The sequence below is a fragment of the Petaurus breviceps genome, unplaced genomic scaffold (genome assembly GCF_028583685.1).
Source record: "Petaurus breviceps papuanus isolate PSGF00001 unplaced genomic scaffold, PetGlider_PUasm1.0 190, whole genome shotgun sequence".
Classification (NCBI taxonomy): Eukaryota; Metazoa; Chordata; class Mammalia; order Diprotodontia; family Petauridae; genus Petaurus; species Petaurus breviceps.
Window position 1 is genome coordinate 9,148,540 of NW_027185810.1, and position 9,470 is coordinate 9,158,009.

The following is a 9,470-nucleotide window of genomic DNA, read 5'->3' on the forward strand; positions in this document are numbered from 1 at the left end:
AAACAAAAAAGGGAGATTGGGAGGAAGAAAAAGGGGAGAGGCAGAGACAGGAAGGCAGACAGAGAAAAATACTTTTAGTTCCTAAAGCCATACTTAGTATGTTTATTTTAAAATCTGGCTTTCCCCTGTTTCCTGGAATTTCTTTACCTTCTCCTCCTCAAGTAATTAACTAAGAATCCATTCTCTTCCCTTGTTTCCACCTTCAGATAAAGGAAACCACCCTTTTCTATTTGCTCCTTTGTCTTTGGAGCACCCAAGTTGTGAGAATAGCAGTTATTTACTTTGGTAGCCTTCTTTGATACTGTTAAACTGTGAAATGTATGGCTGGTTACAGAAACAGCTTTTCTGTTCCTTCCCAGTCTTTTATAACTAGAAGACATTGGTGGCTCAGTGGATAGCACCCAGAATTTGAGGATAGGAAAACTAGGTTCAAATCCTGCCTCAAACATGTACTAGCTATGTCTGACCCTGGGATACTGCCTCAACCTCCCTAGGCCTCCATCTTACAAATAAGGAGGTTGGATTTGATGACCTCTAAGGTCTCAGGTTATCAAACATAATCATAAAGTTCTAGAGACAGTCACCCAGTAATTTCTGTATGCTGATGACAGCTCTTGAAGCATACTAATAACAATTCTGAAATATTATTATCCCATACTAAAAATACAGATCCTAAAATATCCTTGAGATTTCAACAAATAAACCATACTGGAATTAAAGCATCGTCACAGACAAACCTGGTGCCCATAATCACCTGGATATAACATTGATCCAGAAAAATTTTAAATAAACATAAAATTTAAATAATAGTATAGCTATCGCCACACTGAATATTCAAAATCTTCAAACTTTGTACAATTAAAAAGTTTCAAAATATAAAGACAGTACTAGAAATCAAAATCACGTGGGAAGATGAAGTACATATCATCCCTTTTTTCTTGAGTGCTACTGGAGTTGTCCCAAAGATCCTTTTAGTGAGCCTACAGAAGATCCAAATACTTTTGTTTATTCAAACTCCATAATAATAAAGAGAATATTAAACATTTCAAAAGGATAATGATTTGTCCTAATACTATTTTCTCAACCATACAAAAAAAAAAAAAAAGATGAGAATGAAATAAAGTAAGAAGAAGAAGAAACTCAGCCAACAATAGGTAGACAAAGAAATGGTTGTCAAGCTATTTGCTTACAAAAATAGAGAGGCTTATGATATCAATACAGAGTTAGGTCATTGCTACCAGAAATCAGAGAAAACTCATTCTTAAGGACCTAAGAATTATGGATCAATGCACACTTTTTAAGGAAATTGTGAAAATTGGGCAACATATTATTTCCAGTTGAAAAGTTTAATACCTCCTCAATATTAAGAAAGGCATATGGGGAGGCCAGGTGGCACAGTGAGTAAGAGCACCGGCCCCAGAGTTGGGAGACCCAGGATCAGTTCTGGTCTCAGATACTTAGCACCCACACAAAATAACTGGCCATGTAACCTTGAGCAAGTTACTTAACTCCAATTGCTTTAAAAAAAGAAAAAGAAAGAAAGGCATGATCAAGTGAACAGAATTATACAAAAGAAGGTCACTATCCTTTATAAATTAAAAAGTAATAAATTCCTATGCTACAAACTTCAAAATATCTTCAAGAATTTGACAAATAAATTATACCCTAGTCAACGTAACATCACAGATAAAACTATCATCCTTAATCATCAGGACAGAATATGAATTCTGAACAATTTAAGACAATGTTCTTGCAATTCAAACACTCACAAAACCCAAACTACAATGAATCAAAAATTTCTGAAACATAGAGCCTTTAGAGAAGAAATTGAAACATTGTGGGATCAAAAAAATGTGCGTGTCAACCCTGTTGCATTGTCTGCTACTAAAATTGCTTGGTTCAGTAAGTCAACCAAAAAAAAAAAAAATGAGCCTTCATCTCAATGTTTTCATTCAATTATGAATCAGTTATTGTATTGACCTTCACAATAATTTACCAAATACTAAGCATAAAAGAATAATGACAGGTCAGTGATTCATTTCAGGTCTATTTTGATCTGAATTCCATCAAATATAAAAGAACAAAATAAGAAGAATCAAATGCGCAAAGACAACATTGAACAAATGTGATGTTTACGGGTAGATATCTTTAGCTTTTCAGGCAAGACACGGTATGAAATTACCAAGAAAAAAGTTAAAGCTACATATTTCAATGAAGCCACTGACATTCTGAACTCAAAACTCAATGAGAAGACCCTGTTTAGAACAATCAACACTTTTAAAATGCTAGTCTTGATGTACACCTTTGGAATATTAAAATGGATGACAATGGATTTAGAAAATACTCAAACAAAAATTGGCACAATATTTACAAAATAAAGGGCTCACCACACTAAGGAAGCTATAGTAAGGTTAATACTTCCCTTCAAAAAAAAAAAGAAGAAAAATATAGATGTTCCCAGATTAAATGACAAAATGTTTAAAAAGGGTTTTTAATTCTTCCTGAACCAACTCTACTTTGCAGAACAATATAAAAGGTTGATAATAGATACATGAAATTGGATTCAATGTAACTGATCTTTTACTGAAGGATGGAGCCTACAAAATAGCTAAGATCCAAGAATAGAATAAGGGAAAGTCTTGGATAATATCCACATAAATAGCCAATAATAGATCAACAAAGTACCAGACAAATGACTGAGTCAATCAGATGTGCACTGAAATAGAGGGGTGTAAGATCAGGTCACTGTTACCAGGAACTACAGAAAGGTTACTCTTAGGAAGTACAAGAATTGTAGACCAATACAAATTTTGCCCCCCTAGCCTCCCACTCTAGGTTCTCTCCAACAGCAAGGAAAAAAAGGAAGGAAGGAAGGAAAAAAGGAAGGAAGGAAGGAAGGAAGGAAGGAAGGAAGGAAGGAAGGAAGGAAGGAAGGAAGGAAGGAAGGAAGGAAGGAAGGAAGGAAGGAAGGAAGGAGGGAAGGAAGGAAAGGAGGGAGAAGAGAAGGGGGGAGGGAAGAAAAGTAGGAAAGAAGCAGTTATTAAGCTCTTAGTACATGCTTCACACTGTGTTAAGTCCTGGGGACACAAATAAACAAACTAAAAAGAAAGACAATGGGACTTACCTTCTAATGGAAGAGGATAACACATAAAAGGAAGTTAAAGTGTAGATGGTATGGGTTATGAAGAGAATCCATTGTACGCCCTTAGAGAGTAATCTTGAAATACTGAGACTGCAAAGATACAACATTGAAACTTTCAGATAATATTGTCAATTTACATTTAATTTACATATATGGTCTGCAGTCCATGTTATAGATCCATTTTTAGCCTTTCTTTCCTGTATGTTCCTTATTATATGTTATTGGTCAGACCTGCCAATGGCAACAGATTGATAACTTGGAACTGGATACTCAAATGAGGCACAGAATTGGCAGTCATGTGCAGAAGTTGCGAAGAGGCAAATTTAGGCTTGATGCTGAGAAAAATCCCACTCCAAGATCATTAGAGCTATCCCTAAATGGAATGAGCTGCCATTGGAGTGAATAGATTCCCTCTCACCAGGAGTCTTCAAGCAAAAGCTGGATGACTACTTGTCAGCATGACCTAGTGTTATATTTTTCTTTTGGGGTATGACTCTACCTAATTGGTTCCAGATGCCTCTTTCCCCTCTAAAAATTCCACAAGCCTATGATTAAGCAGCTTGTCCAAGGTCAACAGAAAGTCTGAACTCTTAGCAAAGTTAGTGGTCTTTATACTGAGATAGTCTTTCTTTTTGAAAAACTGTGTAATTAATATTACACATTGTTTTCAATGCTACCCTGCTTTTCTGGGCTTCCTATGGTACTTTGTAGTATTCCTTTATAGTATTTAGTAGTCAGAAGAACAGTAAAACAAAACAAAAAGAAAAACTGCTAATTGTTGTGAAGAAAAACTGCTTGTTATAGACATGACAATACAAATACCAGAGTATTAAAAATAAAGGGGGGGGGGCGGCCAGGTAGCACAGAGAGTAAGAGCACCAGCCCTAGAGTCGGGATGACCTGGGATCAAACCCAGGCTCACTTAGCACCCACCCAGAAACACCTGGCTATGTAACCTTGAGCAAGTTACTTAACCCCAATTGCTTTAAAAAAAAAAGTAAAAAAAAAAATACAGGGGAGAATGATTTATGTTTACACCCTGGCCAGCTGTAGCATTCAACCTTTCTGCTCCCTCTAGTTATAGGGGAGAAATTTTTATTGATGAAATAACTAGAGGGAACAGAAAGGTTGAATGCTAGAGCTGGCCAGGGTATAAACAAATCATTGTTTTGTTAGTATTAATAGTATTATGGTAATATCATTGCTGTAGTCCAGACTTTTGTGTGCTGGTCTAGGAAACTAACCACAGTTAAGAAACCTGCTTTCTGAAACCCAGTCACAGACTTTATACATGTATTATGTCATTTATTCTCCATGGTAGCTCTATGAAGGTGGCTAAATAGAAATTATTGAGGCTTCTAAGTGGTGCAGTGGATAGAGTGTGGGATCTGGAGTCAGGAAGACTTGATCTTCCTGAATTCAGATATGACCCCAGTCACTTGCTAGCTACGTGACCCTGGGCAAGTCACTTAATCCTATTTGCCTCCGTTTCCTCATCTGTAATGGCAGAATAATTCAGAGTGGGGAAAGGTCAGAATGGCCTGCAAGAGCTTCAGCTGGGTCTTTAAAGAGTTAGGTACTACCCAGGAACAACAATGGTACACAGGGCTTCATAGTGTCTCCATTAAGTGTATGTGTGTCCAACACACAATAGCAATAATGTTACATTTACAATCAACAAAGTTTTTACATGCATCAGGTATTGTCTCCCATTATCATTGCAGAAACTGCAGTTTAAAGAGATTAGACTTGTCTTGGCTCATAAAGCTTAGTAGATCTGGGACCCTAACCAAGTTGCTATGAATGCAAGTAAGGTCTTCCACTAGGATCCTGGCCACCTAGATCGGGCTAGCTTGTCCTAAGACCCTGCCCCAGGCACAAAAGGCTACATTTTTCTTTAAATATATTGAAATTTTCCTTAGACTAGAGGGCTAAGACTGAAACCATTGACCAGACAATATTGGGCTTTCTCCCCCAAAACAAATCTAAGTCATCTTCTTTCTTTATCCCCTTCCCTAGCACCTGGCCTCCCCAGAACATCTCCAAACCCACCTGACAGGTGACAGAAATATTTTGAGTGGGTAGTGCTGCTTAGTGGTTCACAGGGCTTGGATGAACTGGGATTCAACAATTCTATTTCTTCCAATAAGATGCAGGATCAACAGGCCTTATCATCTCCTCTGCCTCTATCTGCTGCAATTCACCTCCATTCCTGTCCCCACATTTGACCAACTTATATAATCAAAGGACCTCTGGGCCTTGCCTTCAGATGAACTCAAGGGACATTAGGTCTTTCGAAAAGCTCTGCAGCCAGAGGTATGTTGGAAGTGGGTCAGAACAGCTCGGGCCCAGCTCTGCCATCTCTAGCTGTGGAAGCAAGTCACTATACAGTAAATGAGGTATCAAATTAAGTCATAGATTTAGAGATAGAAACCCTCTCATTTTATAAATAAGGAAACTGAGGCCCATGAAAGTTAAGGACTTTGTATATTAAAGGAATGTGCTGAAACCAACTCCTACAGGCTCCTGAGAATCTGTTGTTAAATTTTCAGTGGGAGCTTTACACCTCAGAAATCAGTAGATGCTACAAATCAGGGTTTGGTTTATTATTCTATTGATTGTCTACTCTAGACTTAAGAAAATGGTGGAGAGAACATTAATCATGCAGATTAAACTTAAATGTGTCAACCTTTACCAACACATCCCTGCTTGCTGCTGAACTTTGTAATCCTCAAGGAGAGTGTGAGCATTGAAAGCAGAGACCATCTCATTTTTTCTGTTTGTGAACCTAGCATTTAGCACTATCCATGGTAACTGAATATCCTTTCCTCCAATTATCGCTAAGTAATATTTATTTTTTAATTATTAAATAGTTTATGAGTATCTTATGTCATTCTGATCCCAACCTAAACCACCAGAGTATCCTGAGTCAGGCTTAACATATTACACTTATCTACACACATGCCCATACACACACTTATCCTACATACATCATTGACTTTAAAAAAATTTCATGACATGCTTTCTTCAGAATACAAGTATCATATAAATTCGAGTTTTTGTTATCATTTAAACACCTAAAGCAAAACTATTTTATTCCTATTGTTAGGGAAACATTTATTGCTTCTCCAAAGTATCTCTCTTTGAATACTATCTTCTTAAAGCCATAATTTTTCTAAGTGAGTTCCATTGGCCTGCATTTTTAGGTAGAACTAAGGACAACTTAAATTCTTTTCTGTTGTTTCAATAATGGCTTTAATTGAAGAAAATAAGTATTAAGTGTGTTTATGTGCTGCAAACCATTTTGTGCCCTCCCATCACCTGAGAAAAGTCTAAAATCTGGATTGTTCAATCAGGATAAAGACATTTTAGCCCACTCTGAGCTTAACCTACCATACTGCTTTGTGTGCTCTGGCATAACAGACATGCTTTGCTTTGCTCTCTGAATGAACCCAAAATGCCCCTTCCTGAGTCAGCAATTATAAGACCAGATGATGCTGACCAGGAGCATTCTTCTGTTCATGACTACCAAGGACAAGGCACCTTGAACCAGACACTATCTTGGATAATGAAACTTTTTTATGTTTTCTCATGTTATATTATGTCATGTTTATGGTAAAAGAAACACAGACATTCTGGATCTATAATTTCAATCGACACCTTGACATTCTCATCTTATTGTATTTACAACCTATTTCATTAAGAAATTCCTTTCTCACATTATGGTTAATCACATATGAAGAATATGATTTTGGATTGACTAATGTATCCTGAGATGGGATTACTCCAAATGTATAAAGGCTCTCCTTTAGCTTATTTACCTCTGAGTTCACAATTATTTCTGACTCCATCATACATGATTCTCTGGCTTAATGAGAAGAGATAAGCACATTGTAGCACATGTACAGCCTAACTCTTTGTTCCCTGTTCAAACCTTTGGTAAGGTGAAACTTCAAACTAGAGCAATGTGTTATTAGGGTCATTTCTTCTCCAAGAATTGAGATGTAATATCTAATTCCATCATATCTTATGTTTACCTCCACGGAAATCTTATGTCTCATGACTCATTACATAGGTGACCTTGAATGCTTGCAGGCTGTACCAGTTAAAGCATGAACTCTGGTAGATGCTACCAACCTGGAAAGACCTTAAATACAGGCCTAGATATGGATTTTGTGTTTATCATCCCAGAAACAATCTAGTTAATTTCATAAAGGTTCATCACCAGAAGGTGATATTTCCTTTGACCAGAACAACTTGGGAAGCCATTTCTTAAAGCACAGAAAGACATTAATCTGCATTAGGGAAGAGAGTACACACCTTGATGAAACTTCAGATTATTTCCAGTATAAAGTCTTTTTTTTTTTAAAGCAATTGGGGTTAAGTAACTTGCTCAAGGTTACACTGCCAGGTGTTTCTGGGTGGGTGCTAAGTGTCTGAGTCCGGATTGGGTCCCAGGTCATCCTGACTCTGGGGCCGGTGCTCTCACTCGCTGTGCTACCTGGCCACCCCAGTATAAAGTCTTTTATGCTTGACTATTAACCATGGTATCTGTCTTCAACTAAAGTTTGTTATTTTGGTTTTTCAGTTTGGAGTTTGGATAGCCTTAATCTGTACTCTTAACTTTTTTTTTAAACCTAGGAAGTTTAAGTCTAAATTTATAGCTATTAATAATCTATGCCAGATGAAGTAGGGAAAAAGAAATAAGCCAACTAAACAACATTCTATTCCAGTACCTCCCCATGGTATAGAAAAGATGTGGGGTTCTATAAAATTGTGCAGAAAATTGTGGCAAGCCTTTCTAAGTCTGAGAAATAGAATGCCTCCTGCCTGAAAGCCAGTCTTTCTAAGTATTGTTGTTTGTTCAGTTTCAGCTGTGTCTGATTCTTCATTACCCCATTTGGAATTTTTTTGGCAAAGATACTGGAGTAGTTTCCTGTTTCCTTCTCCAACTCATTTTACAGAGGAAGAACTGAGGCAAACAGGTTAAGTGACTTGCCCAGGGTCACACAGCTTGTCAGTGCCTGAAGCCAAATTTCAACTCACTCCAGGCTATCCACTAGGTTGTTAATTATTTGTTAATAATCATATATTTATCATCTATACATATTTATATTTATAATATTTATAACAAATTTATATAATAATAATAATTATGGTGCCCCATGAAAGTTTTGTCATTATTGTTAAAAGACATGAAGGTATTGAAGCTATAATTGGGAGAGAATCTATGACTAAACACAGAGAAAGGGAAATTGTAAGAAAAAGAAGCCTGAGGGGCAGCCAAGTGGCTCAGTGAGTAAGAGCACTGGCCCCAGTGTCGGGATGACCTGGGGATCAAATCTGGGCTCAGATACTTAGCACCACACCCAGAAATAACTGGCCGTGTAACCTTGAGCAAGTTACTTAACCCCAATTGCTTAAAAAAAAAAGAAGCCTGAAATATTCTGACATCACCAAGATAGTATTGCTTTATCCCATTAGCCATGAAGTGTTGCAACTACAATCATATGAATATCACACACTTTCCAGCTTGTCATCATATTTTCCACTTCCTTGTTCCATCTTAATATGTCTTCATTGATTGTCTCTGACACTTATCTGTGTGCTTCTGTTATGCCTGTTGCCATATTTGCTAAGATAGCAGAAATAGGATAAGAATTTTATCTTAATGATTCCTATTCCATTAGAATAAGAATATGACTAGTGGTGGTTATATATGTTAGGATTTTTTTTTTCCTGTTGAAAGATTTTCTGTATGCTCTCTGAAGGAACATTCTCTGTCAGAATATCTTGTTCTTACAAGTAAGTTATTAACAATCTTTTCATCTTAGGAAGCATTCAGAATTGCTCATTGTAAATATTAATACATTGTAAATACAATGGCATCCTCCATCACTCTCTCCTCCCCATTTTGCTCTTTGTTCCACCCATTACAACTTTCCCAGCATTCCCTTAACGTGTCTCTCCTGCTCCTGAATTTTGTACTCTTCCCAATATTTGAAATTTTCTGTGCACTTCTTTTCTAGGCTCCCACTTTTGAAGATCTAAAAGTCTCACCTCCTTCACAATGCTTTCCCCAATATGATGATCAACTCACAGATCCATCAGGACAAGAATTAAGAACACTAAAGTCATGTAGGTTATAAATAGTTATCCATGAATCTGATGCTGGGTGACGTCAAGGTTTATTGAACAGTACCTTCTTAGCTTGTAGGTCCTTCTATGTGCTTATGCACATCAGTAAGATAACCTTTAGATAACATTTAGTAAGACTAAAGTCTTAGGCAAGAGGACTGGTACCTGAGTAGGAGTTAGAGGATGAGTA